This window comes from Cupressus sempervirens, chromosome 9, assembly GCF_028749045.1.
Source record: "Cupressus sempervirens isolate cs-2001-9-10 chromosome 9, ASM2874904v1, whole genome shotgun sequence".
NCBI classification, from domain to species: domain Eukaryota; kingdom Viridiplantae; phylum Streptophyta; class Pinopsida; order Cupressales; family Cupressaceae; genus Cupressus; species Cupressus sempervirens.
In genome coordinates, this window is record NC_143126.1 from 654816328 (window position 1) to 654825714 (window position 9387).

Here is a 9387-nt window from a genome sequence, read left to right on the forward strand (position 1 = left end):
CAAATATTTAACATGGCTCACCCAATCCTTGGGCTACATCCACCAAATAGGGAGTCTAATATTATTATGTAGTAACTTCAACCTATTACAATTTTCAATATCCCTTACAACTCAATACCACTACAAGAAGCTATATATTTACATTAGGAAAAATCCTATCCCTAAGCCAATATTACATGACTAAAATCGGCCAAACAAGTTAACCCTAACTATACTTGACTAATCAACCTTGGGAAATGGTTGATGAGTCAACTCAAAATGCATGATAAGTTAACCAAAAAAATAATTAGTTTAATTCCCCAAACCCCATGACTTATGAAAAGTGTACAATACTTTCTTGATCAAGTACTTTCCTAATCAGTCACCACAAATCAAATCTCTGATGAGTCAAATGGAACAATCTTAGGATGGTGTAATCCACACAATTTAGATGAAACAACTATGATAAAAAATTATTAGCATGATCGATGAAGTAATAAAAGAATGGATAGGTGATCGATGAAGCAGTAATAGAGTTGTTGAACGGGTTAAAGTGTGCCAAGTTCTTGAGAGATAGTAAATTAATGATTGGTGATTAGTGATAAGGTTTCAATGGATTTTGTTTTATCAATCATGATCTCAAGACATGTCTTCATGATTGGAGGTGATGATTTTACATTACATTGTTTGATGATCGTGCATAGAGAATATTATAATAGAGGAAGCGAGTGCTTGGTCAAAAAATGTTTGACCTCTTAAGACATATTTCTATGAATTGGTTGGTGCAATCTTAGAATTATGTTTTGTGGTTTAATATTTGCCCTGTGGCATGTTGGATCCAAGTGGAACATTTCAAGTTCATATTCTTTTTAATTTTTATGGCTTAATTATGGTGGTGGAATTGAAAGTCCAATATATATTGGTAGAAGCTAAATAGTTTTTTGTTGTGGATCATGGTCAAGTAAGTACAATGAAGAGTGCAAGTTGTGATCAATTCAGGGCAGAGTTGAGTATGTTGTGAAGTGTGTTTGAGATTAAGTGGATCTAGTCAAGTAGAGGTAATGTTATTCCATAGATTATTTTTCTACTATTCCCTAACAATTACAATAGTAAAATCCCTTAACTAGGTGGATCCTAATAGTTCATTTGTTGTAAATCCTTTAAGAGGCTGACACTTTAATTAGTGGTTAAAATCCTTTAACTAGGCTAATCCTAATAGGGTAAATCTCCTAAAAAGGCTATGGGTAAATTCCCCAAAAGGGTGGCACATAACAATGTCTTTGTAACTCCTAACAGGGTTAATCCCCTCATAGAGCATAGCTCAAAAAAACAAAACATTTGTGGCTACTATAGTTTTCAATCAAGTTCGGTTGCAGTGACACCAAAATCTATGTGTTAATCTTGTGGATATTTTTTTTATGTTTTGAATGATTTGTGTGATGCTATTAAATTGTTCTTGAGATAAAGGTTAAAAGGTCAATAGTTTTCTTAGGAGGTTGATTACTAATTCACCATCAAGTGATCAATAAAGGTAAACCTTCATTAATCATAATTGATATAGTAGATCAAAATAGAAATCACGTGGAACACTCTTCACCTTAGAGAGTTTAGAGTGGCATTGATCTTATTGATAAAGATAATGTTACTACAAAGTCTGATATGATAAAGAGGAAGGTGAAAATTCTCATGGCGACTCCTACAACATCAAGTGTAGAAACATTGTTGGCAAGTGATTTGAGTAAGGCACTTGCTAGTATGGGAAATTAAGGTGAGCTAGAATAATGTGATTAAGATTAGTTGCTAAAGATATATGTGACAACCTTTGCTAAGGCAAATGAGAGACCAAAGAAGAAGGCATGAATACTGAATAATGAGCTTGAATGATTTAACAAGGTCTTACCCATGCCACTTAACGTTTTGAGGTAGTGATATAGTGGAAAATGTGTTGGATGAGTTTGATGCTTATTTTCAATCACTTGAACTAGTAGCCAAGGACATGAGAGGTAAAGAATAAAAGGTTTGAATATCTACTAAGGTATGTTCTTCTATCACCAGTTATATAAACTAGTTTATGAAAAAATTCATAAGATTAAGGATTGTATTGCTAAAGGGAAATAAATCTACATCAATTGTGTTAATTGGCTAGACATATAGTAGATGTAGAAAAATGTATTAAGGAGGAAGATAAAAATTAGAAAAGCTACAATCTGTATATGAGAAGTCTACTCAGATGTAGACTTTGATTAGAATATTAGTAAAATAATGAACAAGAATAGTATATTATGGATGGAAAAAGATTGAGTTTTGAAAAGATTTTCCTTTTTGAGAAGTCTAATTACTCCAAAGTTAGAAAGAATGCAAAAGGGGCATGAATTGCTTGAGACTACTCATAAGTCTTATGTACTTTCAAACCTACAAACTTGGAGGCAAAAAAAAGTTGTAGCATGTAATTTATATGGTGTAATGCAAGTAGTCAATAATCTAAATAAGACATATGACAAAAAATTTCAAGCTCTAGAGGTCAATTTTGTAGATTTCTTAATGTTTATGTAGTTCATTGATTGACTAGATGCAAATTTTGACTTGTAAGTAAGTTTGCACCTTGCCTTTTCCATTGATGTCAAAGAGGGAGTGGTGTAGTGAAAATTTAATGTATATACATTATAATGTAAATGTGGACTACTATTAGAGAAATATTTTATAAGGTTGTTAAGGGCTCTTTTGTCTTGGCATTGATACTTAGTCATTTTTCACTAAGTGTTACCATCAATACCAAAGGGATAAATATTTGGTAAGTGGTCATTGGACAAAGAAATAGTTGTTTTCATTGATAAAAACATATATTTTTGACAAGTCAAGGCAGACAATTTTGTTGAAAGCTAATCATGAAAAATGCTTAAGTACATAGTAGGAAACATTGATACAAACAAACACTTTTAACCAACAAGCACATGATACTTATCAAACATCACTACAATTTTGGATATGTGAAATATATAGTGCAGAAATTATTCAACTATGGTCATCAGTGTTAATGTAATATTTGGCATATTTTGTGGTAGGGAAAAGTGAAACTAACATAATATTTTTGACCTTATGGTCAAATCATTTGTCAATTAGTACCTAAACACTTAATAATGAGATTTACAATGTTAACCAAGCTATTGCAGTATTAATTGAGCCTCGTAGTATAAACTAAGTTGTTTTAGTATCAACCAAGAAGAAAGTAAGTGTTAACCAAGCAGAAAGTAAGTGTCAATCGAGCAAAATAGAAAGACAGTGTCAACTGAGTTCTCTAGTGTTCATCGAGTCATCAATGCTAACCAAGTTAATGCATACTCCTAAGTGATCAATGTGGACCAAGCAACAATGTCCAAGTTCCAGAGCTTGCCAAGTTGACTATGTTTCCAAGTGTTAAAATATCACCCTAGTGGTCTTCAGAACCCGAGCTACAACATTGAGCTAACTTAGTGAAGATTGTTGAATTAGGTATTATAGTTGACTTCATAACATAATTATTTGGATTGGTATATATGTAAGAAATCTTGTCATATCCAAATGAGAGAGTGTGAATATGTAAGAAGTATGAATGAAAATTAAAGAGTAAAGGCTACAAATAGAAAAAGGAAAAGTAGAGTCTCATATATCATAGCAAGGTGATCATTTCAACATCAAAGGAATCTCAATCAACAAACTAAGTTGCAAAGCAGAGATCAACCACTGGTTCATCCTAATAGGTGCATCAGTCAAATCCTCTAACAAGGTAGAATTAATAGTCTTATACTAAATCTCCTAACTGAGTGCATAATTCATTGTATTGTATAAATCCTTTTACAAGGTGGAACTAACAGTTCTTATTGTTCCTAATAGGGTAGATCACCAGAAGTGATCATTTGAGAGCCTTAATAGACCAACTTTATACTGCAGTAGTAAAGCTTGTGGGTATAATCCCCACCCTAGTTTTACTTTCTATTTGAAAGGTTTTTGGGTTATCAAATATTGTATCAACTGTTATGAATGTTTTATTGCTTTCAATCTTTCATCCATGTAATTAGATTAGATTAACTTAAAAAGGATTAATTGGTGAATTAAAGTTAAATTTTTATTGGTTTCGGATTCATTTCATCCCCCCCCCCCCCCCCTCTCATTCACCTAACCCACCATACATTTTCAATAATTGCTATCAAACCATTTATTTCTCACATCAGAAGTTTAGTAGCTTGAGAAAAGATCAGAGGCAATGGAAGTGTATAGACTTGAGAAAGCTATTGAAAATGAAAAGTTTGATTTATAGATGGCCATGGAACAATTCAAGAAAATGAAGGAGCAACTCTCTTAATCCTTGAAAAGAAGAAAAGACCTAGCAGCATAGATGAATGACAATTCCTACCTTTGAAGAAAGATTAAGAAGACTCATAGAAGGATGAGGTATGACATATTTCAAATCTTGTAAGTATGAAATTAGGAGTAAGATAGAGAAAAAAGGTATTTAAGAAGCCTTAGTAGTAAAAATGGCTAAATGGAAATACTCTCCAAGTGAATTGAAAAGCCAATTTCTAGGTATCATACTATAGGCAGTTACACCTTGATGGGACAATGATATAGTAGTTAATAAGGATATCAAGGAACAAACCTTGAGGAAGGTTATGCCAGATCTTTTAGACAAGGAAGTAAAGAAAGCATTGACCAAGCATGAACAAAAGCTAACTCTGAAGTTCAATGCATTCCTAATTTTGTCCAATGGTACTGAATCTATTGTGTAATTAAATACAAATGCATGGAAGAACATCTATGGATTGCATGTTGTAAAGTCCACTAAGGAAGTTATGCATGTTGATGATATTGATGATGATGAAGAGGAACAAAATGATCAAACAATCAATGAGGATCTACCTGAGATTCAGGATATCCAAGTTTTTGATCCTAAGAAGATTGTAGTGGAGGTAATGACATCCGTTCCTAATTCTCTAAGAAAAACATTGGTTATATCAAGTTCAGAGAAGACTCCTACCAAGTCACAAAAAATTAAGTTAAACACTATTCCACCGAGCACTCAATTGACTATTCGATCTCTCCTACTAAGTGCAATGATGAGTGTTGTTACTACCACATCATCTATTGAGTAGCAGGCTCCACTCTTCACAACTCTAGGCCAGATCAAGTCACATCAAGGTATTGTAAATACTCCTACCATTGTTGGTATTTCTCAAATTAGTAATGTTGTTTCTACTACTAATGTTTCAATAGTAAGTGCAATGATAGTTGAGGTAAAGCCTCAACCGAGTACTGAGGATTTGAGTAAAGGAAATGAAATTATTCCTTCCTTGGTTCCAAATGAAAAGGGTAAAGAGGTAGAAGCCTCCATTGATGGAATTGACTTGGATGAGGATATAGTTATTCCAAATTGGGATACCTCTAATCTCACTCTTGAAGATATGGACACCCTTGGAGAGCTTTCGAAGAAAAGGGAAAAATAACAAAAGCTGAGAATAGAAAGGAAGAAAAGGAATCAAGTGCTAAAAGATATAAAAGGTATATTTCTTGATGCACTTAGTATTCAAATTGATGAAAAGAAACCTATATTAAACCAACTTGTTGACATAGTTCACAAGTTTAATGAAGATTTGAGTGGCCAAGAAAAACTACTATAGAGGGAAAAAATAAAGTTTGATAGAAAAAGTTTTGGAGAAAGTGGCACAAAAGATTGCCATTGATCAAGTGGAATTGTCCACTATTCTTGTTAATTTTGAAATTTTTGTAAATAATGTTGTTTCCTTGTTCACCAAGGGAATACGGAACAAGTTGTCTAAGATTGATATTGATCTAAAGGAAAGTGCACATCAGTTGTCACTTGACCCAAACACTAGCTCTATACATTTCATCAAGATTAGGTATCTAATAGACTTGCAGGCAAAATTATTCATAGAAGAAGTTAGAATTCAAGTTACATTGGTAGATATTTAGAGTTCGATAATTCCCAACATGGATGTAATGCAAAAATGTATTGTTCATGCTAAAACATTAATCCATGACAATATATTTTCTATTGTTGATCATATGATGTAATTATCAACTGAAGTACAAATAGTTTTGCACTCTTCCAAAGTTTTGCAAGATAATTGGGACAAAACAATGTCCACATTTTTAAAGGTACATAGTGATTTCCTTTCACATTTTGGTGTTACCTTGTAATTATACATTTTCTTTTTGGGAATTTGTGTCAAAAAAGGGGGAATATATCTATATATCTATAAGAGGGAATATAAAATATACCATATGTATATAAGGAAGAATACAACATCAAAGGGGAAATACAAAAAGGGGGAAATATAGTTATGTGCATTAGAGCTACAAAAAAAAATTGAAAAAGAAAAAATAGAGTCAATATGAATCTAGTATCATCACAGTAGTCAAAATCAAGTTACAGACCCAAGCACATTGATAGGGGGAGTTTTGACTTATATTTTTTGAAGTATTCAACATTTTGGTATGATAAGTGTTTTGTCACTAATGTCAAAGGGGAAGATTGTTAACCTTTTGGTCAAATAATTTGTCAATTAGTACCTAAACACTTAATCATTTGGTTGGTCACATTGCTACTAAGCTTCACAATGTTAACTGGGATATTGCAGTGTTAACTGAGCCTCACAGTATAAACTAAGTTGTTGTAGTATCAACCAAGTAGAAAGTAAGTGTAAACCGAGAAGAACAAAAAGATACTATTAGCCAAGTTCTCTAGTGTTGCCAAGTCATCAATGCTAACCAAGTTTATGCCTACTCCCAAGTGATCAATGTAGACCAAGCACCAGTGTCAACTGAGTGCTACAGCTTGCCAAGTTGACTATATTGCCGAGTGTCAAAGTATCACCTAAGTGGTCTTTAGAACCCGAGTTACAACATTGAGCCAACTTATAGAAGATTGTTGAATTATGTATTGTAGCTGATTTCAGAAGGTAATTATTTGGATTCGTATATATAAAAGATATCTTTTCATATCCAAATGAGAGAGTGTGAATATGTAAGAATTATGCAAATTAAAGAGTAAAGGCTACCAGTATTATAAGGAAAAGAAGAGTATCATTTATCACAGCAAGGGGATCATTTCTATATCAAACGAATCTCAATCACCAAGTTAAGTTGTAGAGTAGAGATCAGCCACTAGTTCATCCTAATAGGTGCATCAGTCAAATCTTCTAAAAAGGTGGACTTAACAGTCTTATGCCAAACCTCTTAACCAAGTGCATACTTCATTGTATTGTATAAATCCTTTTACAAGGTGGACCTTGTTGTTGTTTTGAAATGTTACAAGTTTCAAATTACCCCAATAAGAATAAGATACATCTAGGGGCAGCTAACTCCCATCTTCAACATACCATTTCAGACACTAGGCCAACTATAAGGCTAGATCCTTCTTCTACTTTGGGCTCTGCAAAACCTAGGTGAGTGGACCTTAGATCCAATTAATATGGTACCAGTGCTAAACAGATTCCTGAATCTAAAAAAGAAAATAAAAACCCTTATATCTCCTAATACTTATGCAATAACAAAGATATGCAATAGCAAATTGTAACTCTGTGAAATCCATAAGTTGAGTGAGGGCATCCTTTTTAGGTCTTCAACATGAAAGGGAAAAACATTTGATTAATGATGTTGAATTCAACAAAACCCCAAATATGCAGCAGTATGAACAAGTGATCCTGTAACTAATCAGTGCCTTATCTATTAGATAATTCCATGAATTAAATACATACATCTGTGATATCAAGGACATATTTCATACACCCAAACATCAGATTTATCCTATCATTTTGTGAATCAAACATTGGTGTTCATCAAGACCTCATTCTCATGAAATATCCTTCTCAAATAACTAGCAACCTTATCAAGAACATTAAGCATTTGCTTGGCCCTTTGTTCCAATAGCAAAACATATATGACATACAACCTTAAGGGGATGCAAATGGGTCTCAGTTCTTTGTCCCTAAACCATGTAAGACTACATATTATAGAGATAGGAGACAAGGATCAGAATGAAACTAAAGAAATTCTTGCTCACTTGTATTCATTTCTTTGAAACTATACATTTAGATACATGAAATCAAAACATGAAAAAAAACACCTGATAGATCTAAACTTTCTATATTATCTTTACTATTGTTTTCATACAAGAGAAAATATGTTGAAGAATGTGGTGTAACAGTGATGAGAACACATCAAGACTGGAACCTTGGTTTCATAAATCTGAGAAAACTCAAGATTGGAGCACATGTGGTATCATAGCAGTGAGTAGTTTTTTCTCCAAAATTGGAACCAATTGATTTCACAATGAAAAACTGGAACCTTTGTAAAGAATGAGAAAGAGAATGATATAGAGAAGAGTGAATTCTTGGATCTATTATGCATCTGACATGTGTCCACTTGGAAAACATCTCCTAGAAGTTAAAAGCATCTCTCTAATATCTCTCTGTAACTGCATAGCAAATCCTCCACCACTTTGGCTCTCAAAAGCACAAAATATATCAGATATTTGATGGAAACCATTCTATTTGCCAAAATATCTAAAAGTATCATGAAATGCTAGTAAAAATTTGGGTTTAAATTGTTTTAAGGTGACCAAAATTGACCCCAACTGCATTTTTACCATGTTTTACCAAGCCTATAACTGCATTTTCAATTTTCGCCCATTTCACTGAGAAGGCCCAAATTTTACATTTCTACCTATAACTTGAACCAGTGAATTCCTATGCAAAAAAAACTCCATAATTGAAAAGTTCATCTTCTCCCGATTCCAGTGATATATAATATGCCTATGTTCACTTATCAAAAACCCCTGAAAAGTTATTTTGAAAAACAGGACCCCCCTGCTATGGCTCTAGTCTGAACTTTAAAATTTCAAAAATTTAAAATATTCTAATGTTTAAACTTTAGCTTTAATCCATGTTTGATTTTAAAAAAAATTGGTACATGAGCATTTTGAAAAAATATTTTTTAACATTTTTGAATTTTGGCTTACAATTTCGGGTCAAATCCCCTTTAACCTGACTACCACGTTGTAGCACCTGATTGGCCCACATGTCCACCTAGTCAACTGCCACCTCATCTCTGACCTGGGCCCACTGCCACGCGGTGCCCAAGTGCATTCCCACATTGCTTATCCTCCGAGCAACTTCCCAAAGCGGGGAAGTGCCCACCATAGGATGCGCTATGTGGCGCAATCCTATGCCTCCATCGTTTGGTTTGCCACATCAGCTAATTGGTCAGTTTGTTTAAAATTTGTTTCAAGGCTCAAATTTCGAGGTCCTCTGGCCGACCACAAGCCCCACCTTGTAACTCACGACCTCCAAAAGCCATATGTCTCTAAGACATTATGTATGTTTTGTGGAATTATATTTAAACACACAAGAAGCC